Here is a 22,231-nt window from a genome sequence, read left to right as displayed (position 1 = left end):
GCTGTATTTTTTTTTTTTTTTTAATGGTGTAGGCAATGCCAACATGCTCATTGGCCCTGTTCAGACCTGGCATTAATATGCGTCTTGGGAGATCCAATCACAAGTGGACAGCTCTAAGTATATCTGTTCACATCTGACATTTAAATGCATCTCGAGTGATCACTTGTGATCCGATCTCACTTCCCCGCTCTATATGCAAATAAACACGCAGTAAACACATGGATAATACAGCAGACTTTGTGATGTAATATTACAGGAATGTCAGTGGTAATATCCGCATGAATTTGGGTACATTTTATTAAGAGAGCAAGCGGGCGGGTGTCAGCTCCGTGCAGAACACCGGAACACAAACACCTACACAACACCAACAATATGATAATAATGCACTTCCTGTGCCTAGTCTGATAGTCTGTATCTGTTGCTTGTAGATAAGATATATTTTAATAAAATAAAGTTGTATCGACAGGATATAATAGCGTACAGAAGCCGTTTCCATGCCACGAGGCTCGCGTCTGCCTATCTATTCACATGAGGAGCGCAGTGATCCGAGGATCCAAGCGAGACGTCAGTTGAGTAGGCAGTCCTTAATGTGGCCCAGGACACATTCACTACACACTGCTAAAAGAATGCTCAGACCACCTCTGAATGTGGTCTGAGCAATCTGATCTCAATGCGTCCTCAATGCGTCTTGAGTGCGTTCACACCTGTTCTTGTGATCGGATCACCCAGGACGCATGTTAATGCCAGGTCGGAACAGGGCCACGATAACGATGCTAACATGCTGATGTTTATCATGTAAAGTTTTTACCATATTCGCCATCTTAGTTAAGTATGTTAGCATGCACAACATTTGCTAATTTGCTAAAACACAAATTACAGTTAAGGCTGATGGGAATGTCATTAGTTTTGTACTTAGCCGTTTTGGACCATAAACCAAAGTATTGGACAAATTAAAATTCAACCTGCTGGTTGCGCTACAGGAAAAGTCAGGAGATCTCCAAAGATGGTAGGATTCAAGCTCTGGGGCCTCATTCATTAGTATGTGCGTGGCAATGTTCTTACTTTGCACACAAAATAAGTGCACTTCATGCAATTCATGACTGTCTGATTCATGTCACGTGCTCACCGGCCAATTTTGTTCTTACCACCGTGCGTATGTTAGTGACTCAGAATCATTCTAAATTGACAGGCCCATGTTTAAAGCCGACAGGCTATTTCTGCAGTGTCAGATAAAGATCAGGCTACACTAATAATATTAGTGTTATACTATTTGTAGAATTAGATTCCAGCGGTGGCTGCGTAGGACTGTTTCAGACTCGTGTGATCCAAACATTTCCAATAACTCCAGAGCATTGTTAAGTCCAAAACTCAAAATTTATTGAAAAAAGATAGATGTCAACATTTTCAGAATTTACAACAATAAAATAAATAATAAAATAAAATATTCTGATTCAATCCATATTTGTTGGCATTTAGCCTTTCAAAAACATAATTTTCACTCCTGTCAAAAAACTATTTGTTGCTATTTTATTTATGGCGTCATAAAATATGACAGCAGACATTTGAAGCTTCATTCGAAAACTTTAGTAGAAGCTTTGAAATATTGAATAGGCTATAATTTAATTATGACAATATTTGATGTTGTCTATTAAAGCCTTTTTTAATATGAGAAGCATTTAGTTAAAAGGTCTGTGTTTGCATTAAGACAGCCAGCCGGGCCATCATCATTTATGAGTGCACATGGTCTGAGGCAGTTCTAAATTTGTTTGCAGAGTAACACCTCTTCCTAGAAGAAACGCTCACCTTGGCTCTATGTATGCAAAGTTTGGCGCACCTCCAACCTATTTTCTTTGATCAAAATCAACGCTGACAGTAACTGACATAAATCAATATCTCTCTCTATGTAATAGAGAGTGACATCGCCCGTAGTATATCTGGACAATTTTTCACGCCCCATTCGCCAGAGTTCGCTCGCTCACTGATGTTAGGAGGAGTTGTCAGAAGAAATTCAGGTCTGAAATTAATGATGAATCCCAGATGTGCATATACTGTATATTGTGCGTATACGCACTGTTTGTGAATGAGGTGCAGTGAGTGTCTGTACTACATTCCATGGCAATTCATCCATCCATCATCTGCAACCGCTTATCCCGTTAGGGGTCGCGGAGGGACTGACACTGGGTGAAGGCGGGGTACACCCTGGATAGGTCGCCAGCCTATCACAGGGCTGACACATAGAGACAGACAACCATTCACACTCACGGGCAATTGTGAACCTAAGTTGAATGTCTTTGGACTGTAAGAACCTGGAGAAAACCCACGCTAACACGGGAAGAACATGCAAACTCCACACAGAAGGGCCCCAAGCTGGATTCAAACCTGCGACCCACTTGCTGTGAGGTGTCAGTGCTAACCACTGCACCACCGTGCAGCCCCCCATGGCAATACACTTAGTAGTCATACAGATATTTCAATCTGGACCAAAGTGGAGGACAGACAGGTCAACATTGCCATGCCTAAAACCACGGATGACTAAAAAAAATAGAACGAGTTTTTTAAAAAAGCCCGGTGAAGATCAGATCTGAAGAGCCTCGATGAGTGGATGATTGCACCATTCCACCAACTTGTTAGAGTCAGTCAACCGGCAACAAAGGTGCAGAAGCATGCATGATTTCGACACATGTTTAGCTTCCCATAACATGACATGAATACAAATCAGAGTGAAATTGAAAAGCAAATGACCCATGAGACGGGATCCTATATTCCACTGATGGTATAGAGTGGCCAGAGGAAATGTAGTGTTCAGTGATGTGTGGCTCCAGATGCTCTGAAATAACTACATCCAATATATTTTATGTCCATCTGGGATCTGTAAATGTATCATTAAAACAGAACATTTGGCGGCATATGGATATGTTTTTCCTCAGTGTTCAGTGTGTTGGCAGTTTAATATAGAGAATGACAGTGACGCATGTTTTACCACAAACTTGAACTTAGATCAGGTAATATCCAATGCTTATAGTGGCTTTTATTTAGCGGCCTATTAAAAGTTTGTGGATGCATAGTGCTTAATTGCATTTTTGGAAATTGTGGTTTCTTCATTTTAATAAGCCAAATGTGTCAAATTTAGGGTGTTGTGCATACATTTTTGGGTGACAAGATTTTAATTTTAATGACACTGTTTGATTTAGAGTAACTAACACTGACTCTACTGTGAAAACTTTTATGAATCCAACATGTTTGAGTCATTTTAATCTAAGATTCTGCACTCGTCTCCACCGTAGCTTGATGGATGGATGACAAATGGAGCCTTCCAATCTACCATCCTTCCCAAATTCATCCCATGTGGGACGAAATAGGGGCAGTGATCTCACAAACAAGCTGTAATGAGTTCCAGACATGTTTAGTAACAAGTGGATGCATCACTTATTGCTGACCTCTTCCCCTGAAATATGATTCACCACCGATGAAAGGACGAGCCGGGTTTCAAGACAGTATGTCACAGATGGAGTGGCCAATAAGCGTCTAAAGCGGAGCGGATCATGTTTAAAGAGTTCAATCGCCATGGTGAGGACTCAATCCAAGAGGCACCAGGCTATGTAGATACTCACAAAGGTGCTTTTGATTAGACCATTGGCATGAGGCAGGAGGAGAGCTGGCTCTGCCTCGCCAATGAGGCTCCCTTGTGTAAAGTTAATCGCAGCAGTTTTCAAAGCTTTTCTATTGTACCAACAAGCATGTAGGAGAGCAGACAAGACGGGACAGGTGGGGCCGCCCCCCTGATGTTGTGCCAACAAAGGTGGCGGAATAGGAAATGTGATATTGATTTTTATTCTTTTCTCTCTTGTTTTCTCTCAGAGATAGTTTAGCTTGTTGTAACTCTGAGTTTCCAAGTGAAATACTAATATGTTTGACTCCTTATAACAACTGGGATGGGATTTTGGTGACTAACCATGAGAGTGACTGGACTTAAAGCTGCAGTAGGCAGAATGTTTTTGGCATCATTGCGCAAAAATTCCATAATAACCTTTCAGCATATTGTAATTCAAGTGTTCTGATAGATAACTAGACTTCTTCACCTCCTCATGGCTCTGTTTTCAGCTTTTAAAAAAATCTAGCCCGTGACGGGAGACTTTGACCAATCACAGATCATTTCAGAGAGAGAGCGTTCCTATTGGCTGTGCTCCGGCTGCTTCAACGGAGGCAGCTGTCAATCACTCGCAACTCCGATCAAACGGTCAAACTAGGCAGCACTGATCAAATATGAATTAATATTATGTTACTGTAAGGCCTGTTTCTCGCATACAATTTTTTCAGAAACATCTTGTAGTGTACTGTTTAGCTGTAAAATGAGAAAGTTTGGGTGGTCCTTGGTATTTCTTCAACTGATCTCGACATAGCCCAGGTCACAAACTTTCTCATTTGACAGCTAAACAGTACACTACAAGATGTTTCTGAAAAAATTGTATGCGAGAAATAGGCATTACAGTAACAGAATATTGATTCATTTTTGATCAGCACTGCCTAGCTTGACCATTTGATCAGAGTTTGTGAGTGATTGACAGCTGCTCAGAGACGGCAGACTCCAGATCAGCTCTGATTGGTTGTTTTCCTGCGGCCTGTGAAATCCTGCAGATATCATTAGGAGCACCGGAGGACACCGGAGGACACCGGAGGACACAGAGGCACATGATTTATTTCAGATTACCTGTCTCATGCGCTACTGTCAGGATATAGCGACCGTTTTATAAAAATAACTTTTTGTAATCATATTTGCTCCAATCTTGCCTTCTGCTGCTTAAAGTGTGAGGGGAGTTAGAGAGAAAGGTATGGCAGCCATTCTGGTGTCAAGGATTACTGGTTTGATAAAGTCGATGGGTGGCCGTACAGGTAGGTCTTTCATCTGCAGCCTTTAATTTGAGGAGTAACTTTGTAAGTTGTTATTTTGTCTTTTTAATTTACCGTATGAAGCCCGTTCTTACACACAAATCTTAAAAAGGACAGTAAACTACTAACACACATGTCTGTGATTTTGTGACCCACACCACAGATAGCAAAGTTCCAGGGGAACAAGCAACAGCTCACGTATAGCAGTTCACACAACCCCCAGAGAGACATTCAGGATATTCCAAAAGTTCTCTCTCCAAGTCACTGTACATTTATGAACTCCCTCAGAACTACCCTGCCCACAGATCCTCCTTAAAGAAACAGCAGGTTGCTGGGGACGAAACAACTGAATGCACTGTGTCTGGGAACAGATTGTGATCAGTGGGCAACCTCTGGGTCTGAAAAGTGAAGCCAATATGGAAGTGCCTTAAACTTGCATTCCTTCTAACAGCCAGCAGGGGGCGACACCGCTGGTTGCAAAAAGAAGTCTGATTGTATAGAAGTCTATGAGAAAATGAGCCTACTTCTCTCTTGATTTATTACCTCAGATAATTAGTTTATGGTCTCAATCGCTAGTTTCAAGTCTCCTTCAATACAGCATGATGTTGATTTAGTAAATTATAGTAGTTTATGATCCCACCACAACCTCCGAAAGATCGAATACTTGCCAGGCACGACGGCGGTCTGTTGGATTTTGAAGAGGTTAATTAAAAATCACAACTGCGTTAAAGAAATTAGTGTCGTTAAAACGAATTTACGTTAACGCATTATTATCACGTTAACTTTGACAGCCCTACCACAAACCAATAGGCGACATTACAGTGAATACATCCACTTCTTATATACATTCTAAGGTTGTGACAGCAAGGTCTCCTGAATTTATTGTACCTCAAGTATTTTCATTTTTGCACTGCAACAGAAAGGGGCGCAGCTGAATATGGGGATTGTCCATGTACATTGTTGCACACACAAGACATGCTGACCATCTACACAAACATCAATTCAACATAAAAAGGAGTTCCTATTGTGAGAAGCCAGTCTTAAATTCCCATAACAAAACAGTCTTTTACAGGAGAGCGTTGCCTTGAAAGAGGATTAGAGGAGCACATTTGAATGGCTATGATTGATGCCACAGCCTCTGTCACACCTGATAATAGTGTAATCCTTCCAAAACAAACCTTTCATGACTGTGGTGCGAATGCCTCTGGTCACAAAATTAAAAAACAATGACTTAATTAAAAAAAAAATTCTGTTTTCAAATCCAAATAAATTTGCGTCGTCCCTAGTTCTAAACAATGAATCACAGAAAGGGGATGTTAGTCTAATGTACAATTATACGATGACAAAAGTTAAATTTAACAAAACAGTATCCAACAGTATTCACTTTAACCAAATATACTGGAAAAACAAAGTTTGGAAACTTGTGTTTGGTGGATTATTTCTCTGTTGTTACAATGCTAATGGTCATTGTATTTTACATGGTTGGAAAGCCTGTTTATTGACCTTCACAATGATGTCCAACTTGTAAGGATCATGCATTTGTGGGATGAGCAGCACAGGTGATTATGTGGGTAGCGCCCAAGAAAAATTTGCCAAAATGCTCTGCTAATGGTAAACAGTGTATTCTCATAAGGCTACCAGGAAGCCTGCAATGACTGCCCTTCACCGTCAGGCCCGTTTGCGCTGGTGTCAACAACACAGACAATGGAACCTGAACATGTGGGGGAATGTCATGTTCAGTGATGAGTCCAGGTTCTGTCTGCCAAAGTTGGATTGGCAGGGTCAAAGTATGGAGACGACGCGGAGAACGCTATGCTGATTGTTGAACCGATCGAGTAACAGCTTTCGGTGGGGGCAGTGTCATGGTGTGGGGGGGGGGGGGGGCGGCATCTCCCTCACTGGCAAAACAAGGCTTGTCATCATTGAAGGCCATCTCAATGCAGTGAGATATCAGGGTGAGATTCTGCAGCCAGTGCCGATCATATCTCCACAATCTGGGACCTAACTTCATCCTCCAAGAAACAACGCTCACCCCCACAGAGCCAGGGTTATCACAGACTACCTCCACAATGTGGGAGTAGAGAGAATGGAACGCCCTGCCAAGAGTCCAGACCTCAACCCAATTCAACACTTGTGGGATCAGCTTGGGCGTGCTGTACGTGTTAGAGTGACCGACACAACCACGCTGGCTGACCTGCAACGAATCCTGGTTGAGGAATGGAACGCCATCCCACAGCAACGTGTGACCAGGTTGGTGACCAGCATGAGGAGGAGGTGCCAGGCTGTTGTGGCTGCGTATGGATCTTCCACCGCTACTGAGGCTCCTGACGGAGTATTAAATGAATAAAGTGTAAAATTCATCCACCAAACAACTCAAAACAAGAGTCAACACCAACAGGAGGATAGACTGTTTACCATTGACGGAGCCTTTTGGCAAATTTTTCTTGGGCGCTACCCACATAATCAGCTGTGCTGCTCATCCCACAAATGCATGATCCTTACAAGTTAGACATCATTGCGAAGGTAAATAAACAGGCTTTCCAACGATGTAAAATACAATGCCAATAAGCATTGTAACAACAGAGAAATAATCCACCAAACACAAGTTTCCAAACTTTGTTTTTCCAGTTTAGTTATCTGGCTATAAATGCTTTATATATTTTGATAAATACATAACACACACCGTTTTTAATGGTGTGTAATTAGTGTAAAGTAATTTATTGTTATGTTTACCAGTAAGCTGTTATAACATTGCTGATAGTAAAAATTATTATTTTCCCAGCAGTGTAGAAAGACTCACCAATCGTGAGATGTAGCCTGTGGCCAAAACTGCAGTCTGGTCCACTTATTTAGGCCCACAGCTTTGGTTATGTTAGCTGGACGTTCAGATCGGTAGATGTGGACAAGTGGGTCACCTGTGTTAGCTGGTTGGCCAGCTTTTCTCTCACTGAAATGTAGAACTCCGGTAGAGCTTTCTCCGCAAAAAAATTGCGACCAGGCAGTTCATATTTTGGATCAAGTGACTTAATGAGTCTTTTGAATCCGAGCTTTTCAACTACGCTTACCGGAGTTGTGATGTAGGTGTTTACAGTGGCCGTGATTTCTTTCTATTTTGCACTTTTTTTGTCATATGGGATTGCTTTGGAAAGCAAGGAAACCTGAGTCAATTGCCTCTGGGCTGGTTCTGGTTGCTTTGGTCCGTACTCGCTTTGCCACTTCAGTTCTTTTGCTTTCTCCGGGCTCCGGGCTTTCTCTCTCTACTGCTTCCCCCAATAAACAAAAACATGCCGGCCGAAACAAAACAAATTTGACAGGGGATATTGGTCAAAATGTGCACCCCTGAAATCTTAAAAAAAGATATAATATAGTACCAAAATATTCTTACAGTACCCCTGTTTGTAATCAAAAACATAAATAAAGATGTGATAATAGGCTACTGTAAAAGTTATATGATTCACACTACAGTAGTATTTTTCGACAAGGTAGCATATATTGTCAGAGCACACCAGCTCTTTTTAATCTCATTTTACTCTTTGGTGTACCGTGACTTTTTCACGCTTCTTATAAGCTGCCAGTATGCTCTGAGCACATCCACCGTACACACTACGCTACACTACGTAGTACGTACACACTACGCTACTCTTATACCAACGACGTAATATGTAAACATGTGGATTGTACTTAAAGAGGACCTATTATGCTTGCATGCTTTTCCCTTTCCTTTAGTGTGTTAAATATTTTTTTGTGCATGTAAAAGGTCTGTAAAGTTACAAAGCCCAAAGTCCAGTCCAAAGGGAGTTACTCTCCCCCACAGAAACACTGCTCCTTAGCTGCCTGAAAAATAAAGTGCTTTTTTTAAACTTTAAAAACATGTTGTAGTAGAAACCCCATATACAAGTATGAACCTGAAAATAAGCATAGTAGGTCCTCTTTAAACCCAGTCTTGGCATTTTCACACAATAGTAGGTCTACTGCAAGTAGCGAAAGCTTGCACGTGGTGTTTTACAAGTTGCTTTTTTCCTCTACTCTCATTCGCAGTGTGGGACAGGGGCTGCTGGATCCCCTCATTCCGGCGCCCTTGTTTACAAAATAAAAAAACATTAGCAGTATCTCCTAGTATTTTTTATTTACTGTAGAAAATCTGATGGCTCAGACGATACCGGCCGATACACATGCCAACATGTGAATAAGGAGAGTGCTGCCATTTATTTATTTTTCCACTTCAAGCGCTGCTTCTATTAGACAGTTGAGGCTTCCACAGGTTAGATGTTACAGGCTACAGAACTCATTGCTTCCTCAATCTGTCTTCAATCTGTTTTAAGGGTAATGCCATGCTGTGGAGTATCATGTATCTCTTCAGACACTAAACTGAATGCATTTGTATGCTTGTTCCCTCTTATGATGACAGAAAAATTCCAGAGAAATCTCCAAAAACAACAGAGTGTAATCTAATGTAATATATTCTAAAGACCAAAAAAATCTGTATCGTTAACAGCTGAGACTCTCACTTGTGCTTTGTCCCTTTTCCCAGAGCATGACATCACATGAACTGAATAAACTTTCACTTTTTATACAGTGCAGTTATACAGTTAAAATGATGAAAGCTGAGACATTATATGTACACTATTACTCAGATATTCCATGATCAAAGTCCTGTTTATAGTCACTGGAGCCATCCCTCACACATAATGGTCAAACTGGTCTGGAGCAGGATAATGACATCCACCCATTCCTCCTGGACCGGCTACAATCATAGCGTTTTTTAACAAGCTACAAGAGTTCAATACAGGAAATAGACCTTCCAAATTTAAAGCAACTATAATGACAAATAAAATCAACACCGTCCCATCAAACAGAAGTATGGCTATGGTAATGTGACCCATTCCCTTAAACAGGAAACTCTACGCCACCGCTCAGCTGTGACCGTAACAATATGGTTTTGACTGAAAGTGATTCATGGGTATGGACCTTATAATTTATGTGACTCAACGACACAAATATTTCATTAATTACAACCAGGTGCTCACTTTCTCCTCTGAAAACCATTCAGTCCTGAAAAACCTAAAAGAATCTCAATAATACAAAATGACAGAAGATTAAAAGTTTGAGGAGAGCTGAGGTTGAAATTTGAGCTCTGCCATTGCTCAAGGTAACTTAAATAAGAAAAGAGAAATGTCTGGTCCCCGGTTTATAACAGGAGTGTTAAGTTATCTATTGCAGTATAATGGGATATTTTTTTTTTGTATTTTACATAGGGCTGTCAAAGTTAATATAATAACGCGTTAACGCAAATTCAATTTAACGCGACTAATTTCTTTAATGCATTAACACAACTTGTGATTTTTAGGTTTTAGCGGGTTCAGTTTCAAAGCTAGAGATAAGATACTGGTATCATATGAAACTAGAAAACTTAAGGAATCCACTCGCAGATTAATCACAAATTTTTGTATCTGTTCAAAATGTATCTTAAAGGAAGATTTGTCAAGTATTTAATACTCTTATCAACATGGGAGTCAGCAAATATGCTGCTTTATGCAAATGTATACATAAATATTTATTATTGGAAATCAATTAACAACACAAAACAATGAAAAAAATTGTCCAGAAACCCTCACAGGTACTGCATTTAGCATAACAAATATGCTCAAATCATGACATGGTAAACTGCAGCCCAACAGGTAACAACAGCTGTCAGTGTGTCAGTGTGCTGACTTGACTATGACTTGCCCCAAACTGCATGTGATTATCATAAAGTGGGCATGTCTGTAAAGGGGAGACTCGTGGGTACCTATAGAACCCATTTTCATTCACATATCTTGAGGTCAGAGGTCAAGGGACCTCTTTGAAAATGGCCATGCCAGTTTTTCCTCGACAAAATTTATCCTAAGTTTGGAGTCCGCTACAACCAAAAAAATCGCAAGTTGCGTTATTTGTGTTAAAGAAATTAGTGTTGTTAAAACTAATTTGCATTAACACGTTATTATCGCGTTAACTTTGACAGCCCTATAAATTCTTGACAAATCTCCTTTTAAAGTACATTTTGAACAGATAAAAAATTTTATTAATTTGTGATTGACCGCGATTAATTATGGACAATCATGCAATTAAATATTTAATTGATTGACAGCCCTAATTTTACCTCATTATTTGTTGCTATATTTTAACATCTCTTATCAGAACTACATTTTGCAATATCACATTTTTAAGCATTATTAACACTTTCCTCTAGGTACATCATCTTTGAAAAAAGGTGAAGCTCTTTATGTCTCTCCCATTGGTGGCTCCTGGCTTAGAGATCAGATAAAAAAAAAAAAAAAATCCAACACATCAGCTTGCCAACACAGACAAAGGCAACCGACACAGGCTATAGCTACACAGGCCGTCAGGAGAGTAAGCCCTGTCGGCTAAAGTCAACAAGTCTGACAATACAAATCCCGCTCTGCGCTGGAACAATACTGCATGATACAGGGTGAAAGCAGAGCAGTCAAGACCTCACTTCCACGTGTTCATTTACTGCAAAGACGACACGTATGGCTGGCATGTACTCGAACATGCATACACTGAGTTTCTGGTACAGTCTGACAGGTTCAAACTACTCACAAAATAGACTTGACTGTAAACAAGCGCCCTGCCATTCACATAGCAAGGTCAAAATATAGGCACAGAATGTGCTGCTCGCAGTGTGTATATACGGACAGGAGTTAGATATCCGATCTGCATCTCATGAATGCACAGCTTGCGCAGGGCACGTATAAAAATGGGTAGACTCGCCAGCAAGCCTGAAATAAGGACTATAGTAAGCTACGGGCTTCTCTGGCACAAGATGCCGAGTCAGAGTGAGTCATGTCACCCGCTGGTCAGCAGCACAGAGCCAGCGATATCTCACACGGACAAAGACGGCGATGCATACAGCCTCGCTCATCCTGTTGCTGATTGGCCCGGAGGGGAGACGAAGTGACTAAAGTGGCAGGAAAAAAAAGGGGAATGAGAGAAATAAATGTTGATATAGGAGCACAGCCCCACCATTGTGAGGCCTGCTGGTGGAATGACATCGGCCCAGCACGGACCGTCCTGCCCCCCCCCCCCCCTCGCCTCATCCCACAGAATAGGAACTTTCATGAAGGGACAGAACAGAGAGCCGAGCTCTGTGGCGACAGAGAAAGCCGAGGAAGTAAACACAGTCGGAGGCTCACATTGACGCTTTTGTTTACCACTGCTAGAGAATCCGCCAGAGGGTCCCAGAGGAAAAACCTCTTGACAAAGGTTATGATTGTTGTTAGTTCAAAAATAATCATATAGCGACCTTTTGATGTCAGCGACTGTATGTTGGCTTCATTATGTAAACCGAGGCCTCGCTGAAGAGCTGAACACAATGAGACGCGGCTCAAAACCACTCATTTTTTCCTCCTTTGAGCTGGTGGGTATGGCATGTAGACTGGGAAATAAATCCAACAGTTAAATATCTGAGCCCACTGTGAGGCCTTGTTCGTAATGAAATGGGTTGCGGTAGATTTATGTGTTTAGAGGGTAGCCAAAGAGAAAATTCACCCTCCAAAAGTTGGCGAAAACAATAAATCGCAAGATTGAAATTCAGTAGAAAATGTACATATTTCTTCTCAGCAATGGGTCATAGGTGGGGGGGCACCGACCCGTGCCATGGGAGAAGCAAGAATGTGGGGTCAGACCTCTCTCTCCCCCTCCCATACACCAGAATAGACATGATCCACAGCATGAACCACCAAGCTGGTGTTTTGATATGGCCCCACTTGACTCCAGCGTTGGGCCTCTGAGGCATATTTCTTTCCTCATAATGTGCCCCTTCAATACAGGGTGTGAGAGATATTCAATCTTAACTAAAGCATGTGATAATTCCCCAGAAGACAATAATGATTAATGATGAAATGATGTTCACTCAAGAGGCCAACTCAGGACTATAGAAACGACACCACTGGCAGCACTGACGTCTGTAGAAAGTCTGAAAAGGCTTCTCCTCCTCCTCAGTGATCAGGTTTAATTTCACATTTCCAGCCAACCTAGGTGATGCTCAGTCACATCACCAAACACAAGCACAGTGATTATGCTCATCGGAGTGTCATCGGTGCTCAGACACACAATGCTGTACGACGCTGAAAAAGAATGGACAATCAGTGAGGAGCTCCAGTGATGAGCCTATTGTTGAAAGAGGCATGTTGCTCGCAGGCATCGCAGCAGCATCTCATTCAGCTGTTGTCTCTGAAAGGACTTTGATTCTTGACATTCCTTGAGGCTTGCGTGTGTCAACTTATAATGCAACTCATAGCAAAAAACTGTGTGCCTGATCAAAATGCAGAAGGTGTAATTTACCATAATATAACAGCAGCAGAGTCATTACTTTAAAAACTTTTCTTTTAAATGAAAGACTTTTATGCCGTCGTAATACGTTGTTTTAGAGCTACAAAGCAGAATAGACAGACTGAATGAAGTGATGTCTTTGTATGAGGAGAAGAGTGAAGTATTGTCACTCTTCCAGCTCACATTCAAAGCTTCTAGGCATGTGACAAACTCATTACTCCCTCCCCTGCCAAAATTAAGTAGCCTATAGCCATAAAATAACAGTAAAAGCAATATTATAATTTTAAAGCTGGAGTAGGCAGATTGGAGCAAATAAAGAAAAAGCTACTTTTATAAAATGGTCATTATATCCTGACAGTAGTGCATGAGACAAGTAATCTGAAAAAAAAATCATTTGCCTCTGTCTGTGTCCTCCGGTGCTCCTAATGACATCTGCAAGACTTCACAGACCGGAGGAAAACAACCAATCAGAGCCGAACTAGAGCCTTGCCGTCTCAGCTGCTGTCAGTCACTCGCAAACTTCGATCAAATGGTCAAAATAGGCAGCACTGATCAAATATGAATCAATATTCTGTTACTTTAATGCCCATTTCTCACCTCAAATGTTTTCATAAACATCTTAAAGTGTACTGTTTAGCTGTAAAATGAGAAAGTTTGTGATGTTGAGATCAGCTCATGAAATACCAAGCACCGCCCACCAGCCGGAGCAAACTTTCTCATTCTACAGCTAAACAATACACTACAAGATGTTTCTGAAAACATTTTATGTGAGAAATAGGCATTGCAGTAACAGAATGTTAATTCATATTTGATCAGCGCTGCCTAGTTTGACTGTTTGATTGGAGTTAGCAAGCAATTGACAGTTGCCTCAGTTGAATGAACAGCCAATATGAACGCTCTCTCTCTGAAATGACCTGTGATTGGCCAAAGTCTCCCGTCATGGGCTAGATTTTTTTAAAGCCTGAAAACAGAGCCATGAGGAGGTGCTGAAGTCTAGTTTTCTCCCAGATCACTTAAATTACAATATGCTGAAAGGTTATTATGGATTTTTTTCCCCAATGATGCAAAAAATACTCCGCGTACTGCAGGTTTAACAGGAGTTCATGAAGGTTTTTAAAACCACTCAACACTCAAAGGTCAGTTCTACAGACAACAAATTACAGTAGGAATATTAAAATAGCTCAAACCTTTAACTGAAAAGTGAGTTTTTCATATCATACTATACTATCATACTATCTAGTATTTGGGCATACGGGACTACTGAATCTACAATTGATATTTTAGGAAAAGACAGTAGTCCCATGTGCCCAAATACTAGATATAGTATGATAAGAAATAGGGGTGTAAGAAAATATCGAAAAAATAAAATATCGGGATATTATGATTTGTGGTACTGTATCTATTCTCAAAAGCAATGTATCAATTTTTTATTATTAGTTAACATGCAAAGATTAACTCAGTAAATACTTTATTTCATTTGCTAAGAGATGCGCCCTCTCAGTGTATGTGCAAATGAAAAAAATCAACTTTTTTTACTCAGATTTATGCATACAGTATGGTGGTGTGTCCTGTATACCAAGACAGTTTTCCTAAAATTAGATTAAAAAAAATTGCAATATATCACCTTACTTAAAGTATCGCTATATATCTCAATATATTGAATCGTAACCCCATATCGTGATACGTATGGTATCGCCAGATTCTTGCCAATACACAGCCCTAATAAGAACATGGCTGTATCTCAAAAACTACAAGGAGCACAATGAAGTATTTGGTATCTATGAACTCATAACAAGTTGAATATCAAAGATATGCACGTATATGCAATGCAACAAAAATATTTCATATGGAAAACATTTGATAAACACATTTATCCTCGTTTTTTTTATCCTGACTTTAACTATTGATAAAAGTGTGATTTTTCATGTGATAAAAAAGTTTCAAAGTTATACTGATAGATACTTGTCCAAAGTATATCCATACCAAATGTCCAGACTTTTGACTAATCAGAATAAAAGGTGTCATTTGTCCTTATCATAGCCTACTAAAATATAAACTAGTCTTTGGGCACAAGTGGGTTAAAACACCGTGAGGTCACTACAGACTGGATACTGCTACTATAAGGACATCATATTGTGTCATTTTTCAATCCCATGTTGTAGCTATAGGACAGGAAAAAGCTCACTAGAAGTTATCATTGGATCCATCACATGCAGCCTCCAGTAGAGTTGGACGCCCCAGTAGACTCCCTCCATGTCATCACGCACGCTGAATATGGCGCATTTAAACAAACACTGCTGTCAAATGAACCGGTCTCTTACCTGTTAAACCTCCTGGTGGAGTTATTGTTCGGTGGCTGCAACCTGTCGGTCACACAACTAACAGAGAGGAGAGGAGAGGAGAGGAGAGGAGAAGAGAGGAGAAGAGAGGAGAGGAGACGCTGCTGGAGGGGAAATCACCGCCACACACCACTTCAGCACAAACTTTCCAGTCGGACCTATTTAGTCGCTCATAGGATGTTTCATATCATTCCGCTTCTGTCCGGACAAAACGTTTCAGGGATTGTGTCCTTTCCCAAAAACTCCCTAAACCTCTCTTCCTGACAACTTTCGGTGCCCCCGCTACAGTATATGTGTCTCTGTCTGGTGATGAACTGGGAACAGAGTTTTCTGGTTGGTGGAGGAGGAAATGAAGTTTGAGGAAGGAGGAAGGAAGGAGGGGAGGAAGAGGCTGTTACTGACTCCTACAGGCGTGTCACAGCTCTGGAGCTTTATAGGAGGATTACTACACATAACAGTAGGGGCAAATACTACATAGATAGATGGATGGATGGATGGATGGATGGATGGATAGATAGATAGATAGATAGATAGATAGATAGATAGATAGATAGTAACTTTATTGATCCCGAGGGAAATTCAAGTTTCCGAAATCACAGCTCCATAGTGCAAAACATGTTTGTAAAAAGGCAGTAAAAAAGTTAGTAGTAGTAAAAAAGTTAGTAATGCAAAGTACAAAGTACAAAAAAATATACCAGATATACAAATACAAGGAGATGAAGAAAACTGTTAAAACTGAATATAGTGCAGGATAACTCCAGAAGCTTAGTCTATGAAAGTGCACTGTGTGCATTATTATCTGTCCTGCAGACCGTCCTCCTTGGGTATGATGGTGCTATATATACTGTATCAATAACAAACTTATGGAAGTGTCTTTTTAAATATGTTACATAGAATTTACCCAGTAAAACTTGTGTTAGAAAGATTCAAGCTGGATATTGATTACAAGTGGTATTTCTGTGGACATGAAAAAGAGAGTATTTTCCATCTATTCTTTCACTGTACAAGGATGTTCTGGATGGATGTAGACAACTTTCTACACAAGAAACTTCAGATGAATGTTGAAATGAATATTTTTGATGTAATTATATATTTTTAGTCAAGATAAGATTGGAAATGACATGCTGTATATAATACATTTATTTATTATTTTTGGAAAAGTTCATATTCATAAGACAAAATGGTCAGGAACCAATAGCCAACTTTCCTGCACTTTGTTAATTAATTTAAACAGTATAGCACCATCATACCCAATATTAAAAACAAAAAAGCCATTAAGACATATACATTATGAAGTTCTTATAATATGATGTATATAACATAAACACAAACCCTGGCATTATTAAATGTATATGTAATTATTTTTCTTTTGTCTTCTTTTTGTCTTCTTTTTTTTGTTCAACTGTCTATGTAGCTGTACCTCTGTTAATAAGCATGAGTTCAATAAAGAAAGCATGAAAACAAATTACTACAGGGGCTGGGGGAGCTCATAAAAACTCAAAACCAGTTTGATTTATTGAGATTAGTCTCAGAGGTCGAACTATATTATATTAATTTGGTAGTTGTGAAAAAGTTTTGACAGCTGACCACAGAGACCACGGTAATGCAGACATTATGTGGGCAATATGTCATTTCCTTAAATAAATTCTGACTTATAATGCTTCATTTTTTATTTTATTTTTTATTTAGTTAAAGCTTCAGTAGGCAGAATGTTTTTGGCGTCATTGGGCAAAAATTACATAATAACCTTTCAACATATTGTGATTCAAGTGCTCTGAGAGAAAACTAGACTCCTGCGCCTCCTCTTGGCTCTGTTTTCAGGCTTTGAAAAATCTAGCCCGTGACGGGAGACTTTGGCCAATCACAGGTAATTTCAGAGAGAGAGCGTTCCTATTGGCTGTTCATTAAACGGAGGCAGCTTTCAATCACTCGCAAATTTTAGCTGTAAAATGAGGCCGCAGGGTTACAAACTTTCTCATTTGACAGCTCAACAGTACACTACAAGATGTTTCTGAAAACATTTGAGGCGATAAATAGGCATTACAGTAACAAAATATTGATTCATATTTGATCAACGCTGCCTAGTTTGACCGTTTGATTGGAGTTTGTGAGTGATTGACAGCTGCTCATAGACGGCAGACTCCAGCTCAGCTCTGATTGGTTGTTTTTCTTAATCTTGCAGATGCCATTAGGAGCACCGGAGGACAAAGAGGAACATGATTTTTTCAGATTACCTGTCTCATGCACAACTATCAGGATATAGTGACCGTTTTATAAAAATAACTTTTTTCTTTACTTCCTCCAATCTGCCTACTCCAGCTTTAAGACTACAATATTGCCATTACTTTTATTTTATGACTATAAGCTACTTCATTTTGGCAGGGAGGGAGTGATGAGTTTTTCACATTTAATAAAAATATATATTTTTTAATCATATTTGCTCCAATTCTACCCACTGTTGCTTAAATGTTTGGTTGTTGGATTAAATTTTTCAGAACATAAATAAGCTTCAAATCCATCATTTGTGCTTTTTTCACTCCCTGAGTCTGATTTAATTACTTCATGAATCAATATAACAGCAGCCAGGAAACAGGACAGTGTTCATATGTCCAAATCATGCATGGTGTTTGTTTACCAAACCATCAGGCTTTCCTTCTGCAACAGGGAAGAGGAAACTCACATAAACATGCTCTGTTCAAGGACATTTATTTTTGTAATAGAGCACAGGAAAAAACAAACATTATGAATGAATGAATGAATTATGAATTATGAGTCTATTTTGATGTGAGCCAATTAAACAAGTGAAATGTTAGTATTTTGTCCTCCTTGATTTTGAAGTCTGGGATGTGCTACCCTATCACATTATTTTGAAATATTGTTTGTTACAAAGTGTACAGTAGGTGAACGGCATACAGCACATTTGCTAACACTTGTGCACATTATTTTAAATTTCCAACCATTAAAATCCAGTTTCTGTCCCCACACTACACTACTGGACAGATTATGTACTGAAGTGAATGTTTGCATGCATCTTCATGTGTCCCTGAGTTGTCATTGTGATCAGAAGCAGAACAGAAACAGGAGGAGAAAGGTGCTCTTCAAAATAGAATCATCTTGTGTTGGTTTTCTAGGAGAACGCCTACTGTATTGGTGGTGGGAAAACTTGAAATCATCACTCATCCCGAGTGTCTGTGGATCCCCCTGCTGTCATGGTTACACTGCTATTAACTGGATTTTACAGAGGCAAATTTAAAAGGCATGATCATTAAACTGCATGTGCTGGTCCACTGATGGATGGCTTCAGTTAAGCAGTAAGCAGACCTGATGTGTTTAAACTGTGTAATTACAGTGCACTTCTCTGTTTTGGCCTTTCCCATCAGTGTCCAGTAGTAATATTACCATGTTAAGGCAATAGTTCTACATTTTATGATTATTCTAAGCTGCTATAGCTTCATATTCAACAGACATGAGAGTGGTATGAATCTTCTCATGTAATTCTCAACAAAAAACTGATTAAGTGTATATCACAAAATGTCAAACTATTCCTTCCCATTTTGGTATCCATTTTTCCAAAATAAATTGATTGTTATAATATCCCTTGTCAGTATTTTTAAAGCATTGTTTTGCTGGTGTCCTCTATACCAAAAGAAGATTTATGATCCCATTTTTGCAGGTTCTTGAAACTGACAACATTTGGCATAGAGTCCTTTAAATACAGAGATTTCTATTCTAATAAGTTTTTTTTTCCATTATATAATTGTTTCTCTCCCACTGGCATGGGAATTCATGAGCAGACTGGCATCTAATGATTTGGGAATCACTGCAGCTTACAAACATTCCCAGCCAGGGTTTGGTCAGGAATCCTTCTGAGGCAGGAATGACAATACCCAGAGTTAAAGGGGACATATCGTGCTCATATTCAGGTTCACACTTGTATTTTGGGTTTCTACTAGAACATTTATATGCTTTAATGTTAAAAAAAACACTTTATTTTTCACATACTGTCTGTCTGAATGTACCTGTATTTACCCTCAGAAAGAGCGCCTGTCTCTTTAAGACCCTCCCGAAAAAGCCCAGTCCTGATTGGCTTGCGAGAAAAATATGGTGCACCTTTATAAAGGTAGTTCTCAAGCCGTGGGTGGAGATCAGTTGGGCGACTCCTCTGGTTGCAAAAAAGAAGTCTGATTGTATAGAAGTCTATGAGAAAATGAGCCTACTTCTCACTTGATTTATTATCTCAGTAAACATTGTAAACATCAGTTTATGGTCTCAATCGCTAGTTTCAAGTCTTTTTCAATAAAGCATGATGTTCATTTAGTAAATTATGGTCCCATTTAGAGTCAAATAGACCATAAAGCAGGATATGCTTTAGGGCAGGGCTACCTTGTGATCGACAGGTTCTACAGCGTTGTCCAGTGTTTTTGTCTTACAAATTTAATTCTTTCACAGTGAGTTTTCAGTTCATGAAAGTTAATTATAACCTTTTTGGTTGCCTAAAATGTGTTATTCGGCGTTCGGTTGTACTTAGCTCCACCCTCTCGTGTCACTTCTAGTTGCAAAAAATCAAGATGGCGACGGCCAAAAACCAACATGGCGACAGACAAAATGCCGAACTTGAAGCTTCAAAACGGCAGTCCACAAACCAATTGGTGACGTTGTCCACTTCTTATATCCAGTCTATGGTGGAGATACTCAGATTGGAGGCGATATATTCTAATGAGCCTGCATGTGACATAGGAAGGGGAGCCAAATCTGAATGGCTTGTTAAATCACATGTTTTCTGATCTACACAGCCCACAAAAAACTGACTGGGTTGTCTTATTTCAGTTTGTGGGTTGGTAGGCACTCTATAGATACCCACATGTATGTGCACAAACATGTCCCCTTTAAGCATCATGCATTCCCCAGTGATTTCCTATAGAGGGGAGATTCTCTATGAGGGCCACTCATAAAACAAAAAAAACAAACTTTCCAAACTGTACATCTTGATGTGACCACTAATTTGCATCACAGCAGGGGCCATAATATGACTCTAATTTGGCCTTTCCTTTCAGCAGCAGTTATATATATACGGGAGAGCAGTCAAGCTGGAGCATGCTGGGCTAATGACTTAATAGCCAGCATGGGAAGCACCTGGAGGAGAGCCAGACCTGCACTAAGTACGGTACCTGCGTGCCCATGATAATCATTGAAGCCTGTAGTGCATTTCCCTCTCACCGAGAACACAGATGAACGCACACAGCACAGTATGCTGTGAAAAAAATGGATTCACACTTCTGCTCTGCTCACATTGTGATTTCTCTTTAGGCATCATTTGAGAGTCTGGCAAGTGGCATAAGTCATTCATCACATTATGAAAAAACAATTATAGTGTAATTTTCCAAATACGAAGCCTTGTATCATTGTGTGTGGAGGTGTGGAGTATTAGACAGGTGGGAAAACATTTTGAACAGCAGGGAGAGCAGTTGTAAGATATTATTACCATTACGGGGTTTTATCATCATCATTAGATGATGAGTGACAGATTTTATACTCAACAGCTGCCAGTTAAGAGAGCACCTTTCTCCAAAACATCTTGTTGTAGCAAGACGGCATGCACGTTTAGTTTGTGTGGCCTCAGTTGAAACAGACCTGAAGCCCTTGTTGTCATTCTCTGCTCTTTGACTTACATCATGGCCAAAATCTGTGATGTGTTAAAGGCGGTGGTCGTATGGTAAAGTAACTAAATAAATGTACTCAAGTACTGTGCTTAAGTACAAATTTGAGATACTTATACTTCACTTGAGTACTTCCATTGTATGCAACATTCTACTGCACTACATCTCTGAGGCAAATATTTTTACTCCACTACGTTTGTCAGACAGCTTTAGTTAGTATTTCATTTTCAGATTACAGATTTTCATACTCTTCCTGTCCAGTGAAAACCATGTAATGTATCTGTAGCGGTGCACAGAATGATGTCCCACAGGCTCAGTCTGGTGCTACACATTTATTTAAGATGTTCTGCAAAATGTAAAATAATGCTTTAGGTTGACAATCGCTACACAGTGTATTCTGCTTCTATCTTGTACATAGAGATTCTCATTGTCTCACTTATTCACAATAACAGTAACAAAATGCCAGAAATGCACAAAATCAAAGATTACCCCATCTCTCAACTCTTTAAAAGGGTAATATATTGAAATACTTCCTGTTTAAATAACCTTAGCACAGCAGCATAACACCTTATGTCTTATATTTCTTAATAAACAGTACACAACATAAACAATAGTCATAGCAAAAGGCTAATATGAGCAACGGGAGGGCTCCCCCACGAGGGCTCATTGTCAAAGCTCCCAGCGCCCCGCGCTACTACTCATGTTACCATAGTAACCATGGCGGCTGTAACCCTCTATTAGCTGCTAGCTAACCGGCTAAATTGAAGTAGCAAAGCAGACGCTAACACACGCTAACCATTCACACAACTGAACACAGTGTCACCGAAGTACAGTGTAAACATTGCCCTAATACAGAATTGCTAACTAACATCACCAGCTTACCTGCAAAATGTAAAATAATGCTTTAGGTTGACATCGCTACACATAACAGTCTATTCAGCTTCTAACTTTACACCGAGATCTCATTATCTCGCTTATTCACGCGAGACTTCCCTGTGACGCACCCTTCACATACAC

At 39.9% G+C, this 22,231-nt stretch overlaps 1 protein-coding gene across 2 annotated transcripts in view; it reads right to left on the bottom strand.

Moving 5' to 3' along the window:
• The window catches only part of tspan9a (tetraspanin 9a), a 209,456-nt gene extending 193,839 nt beyond the window's left edge, over window positions 1-15,617 (bottom strand). Inside the window, exon 1 of one of the 2 annotated variants that reach the window (XM_037768610.1) lies at window positions 15,540-15,617. The gene's annotated coding sequence lies outside the window, so the exon portion shown is untranslated. The remainder of the gene's footprint in view (window positions 1-15,539) is intronic. The other variant, XM_037768613.1, reaches the window with a different exon arrangement.
• Between the last annotated feature and the right edge of the window lie 6,614 nt (window positions 15,618-22,231).

This window comes from Sebastes umbrosus, chromosome 4, assembly GCF_015220745.1.
Source record: "Sebastes umbrosus isolate fSebUmb1 chromosome 4, fSebUmb1.pri, whole genome shotgun sequence".
Taxonomy (NCBI): domain Eukaryota; kingdom Metazoa; phylum Chordata; class Actinopteri; order Perciformes; family Sebastidae; genus Sebastes; species Sebastes umbrosus.
This window is presented reverse-complemented; position numbering and strand designations above follow the sequence as displayed.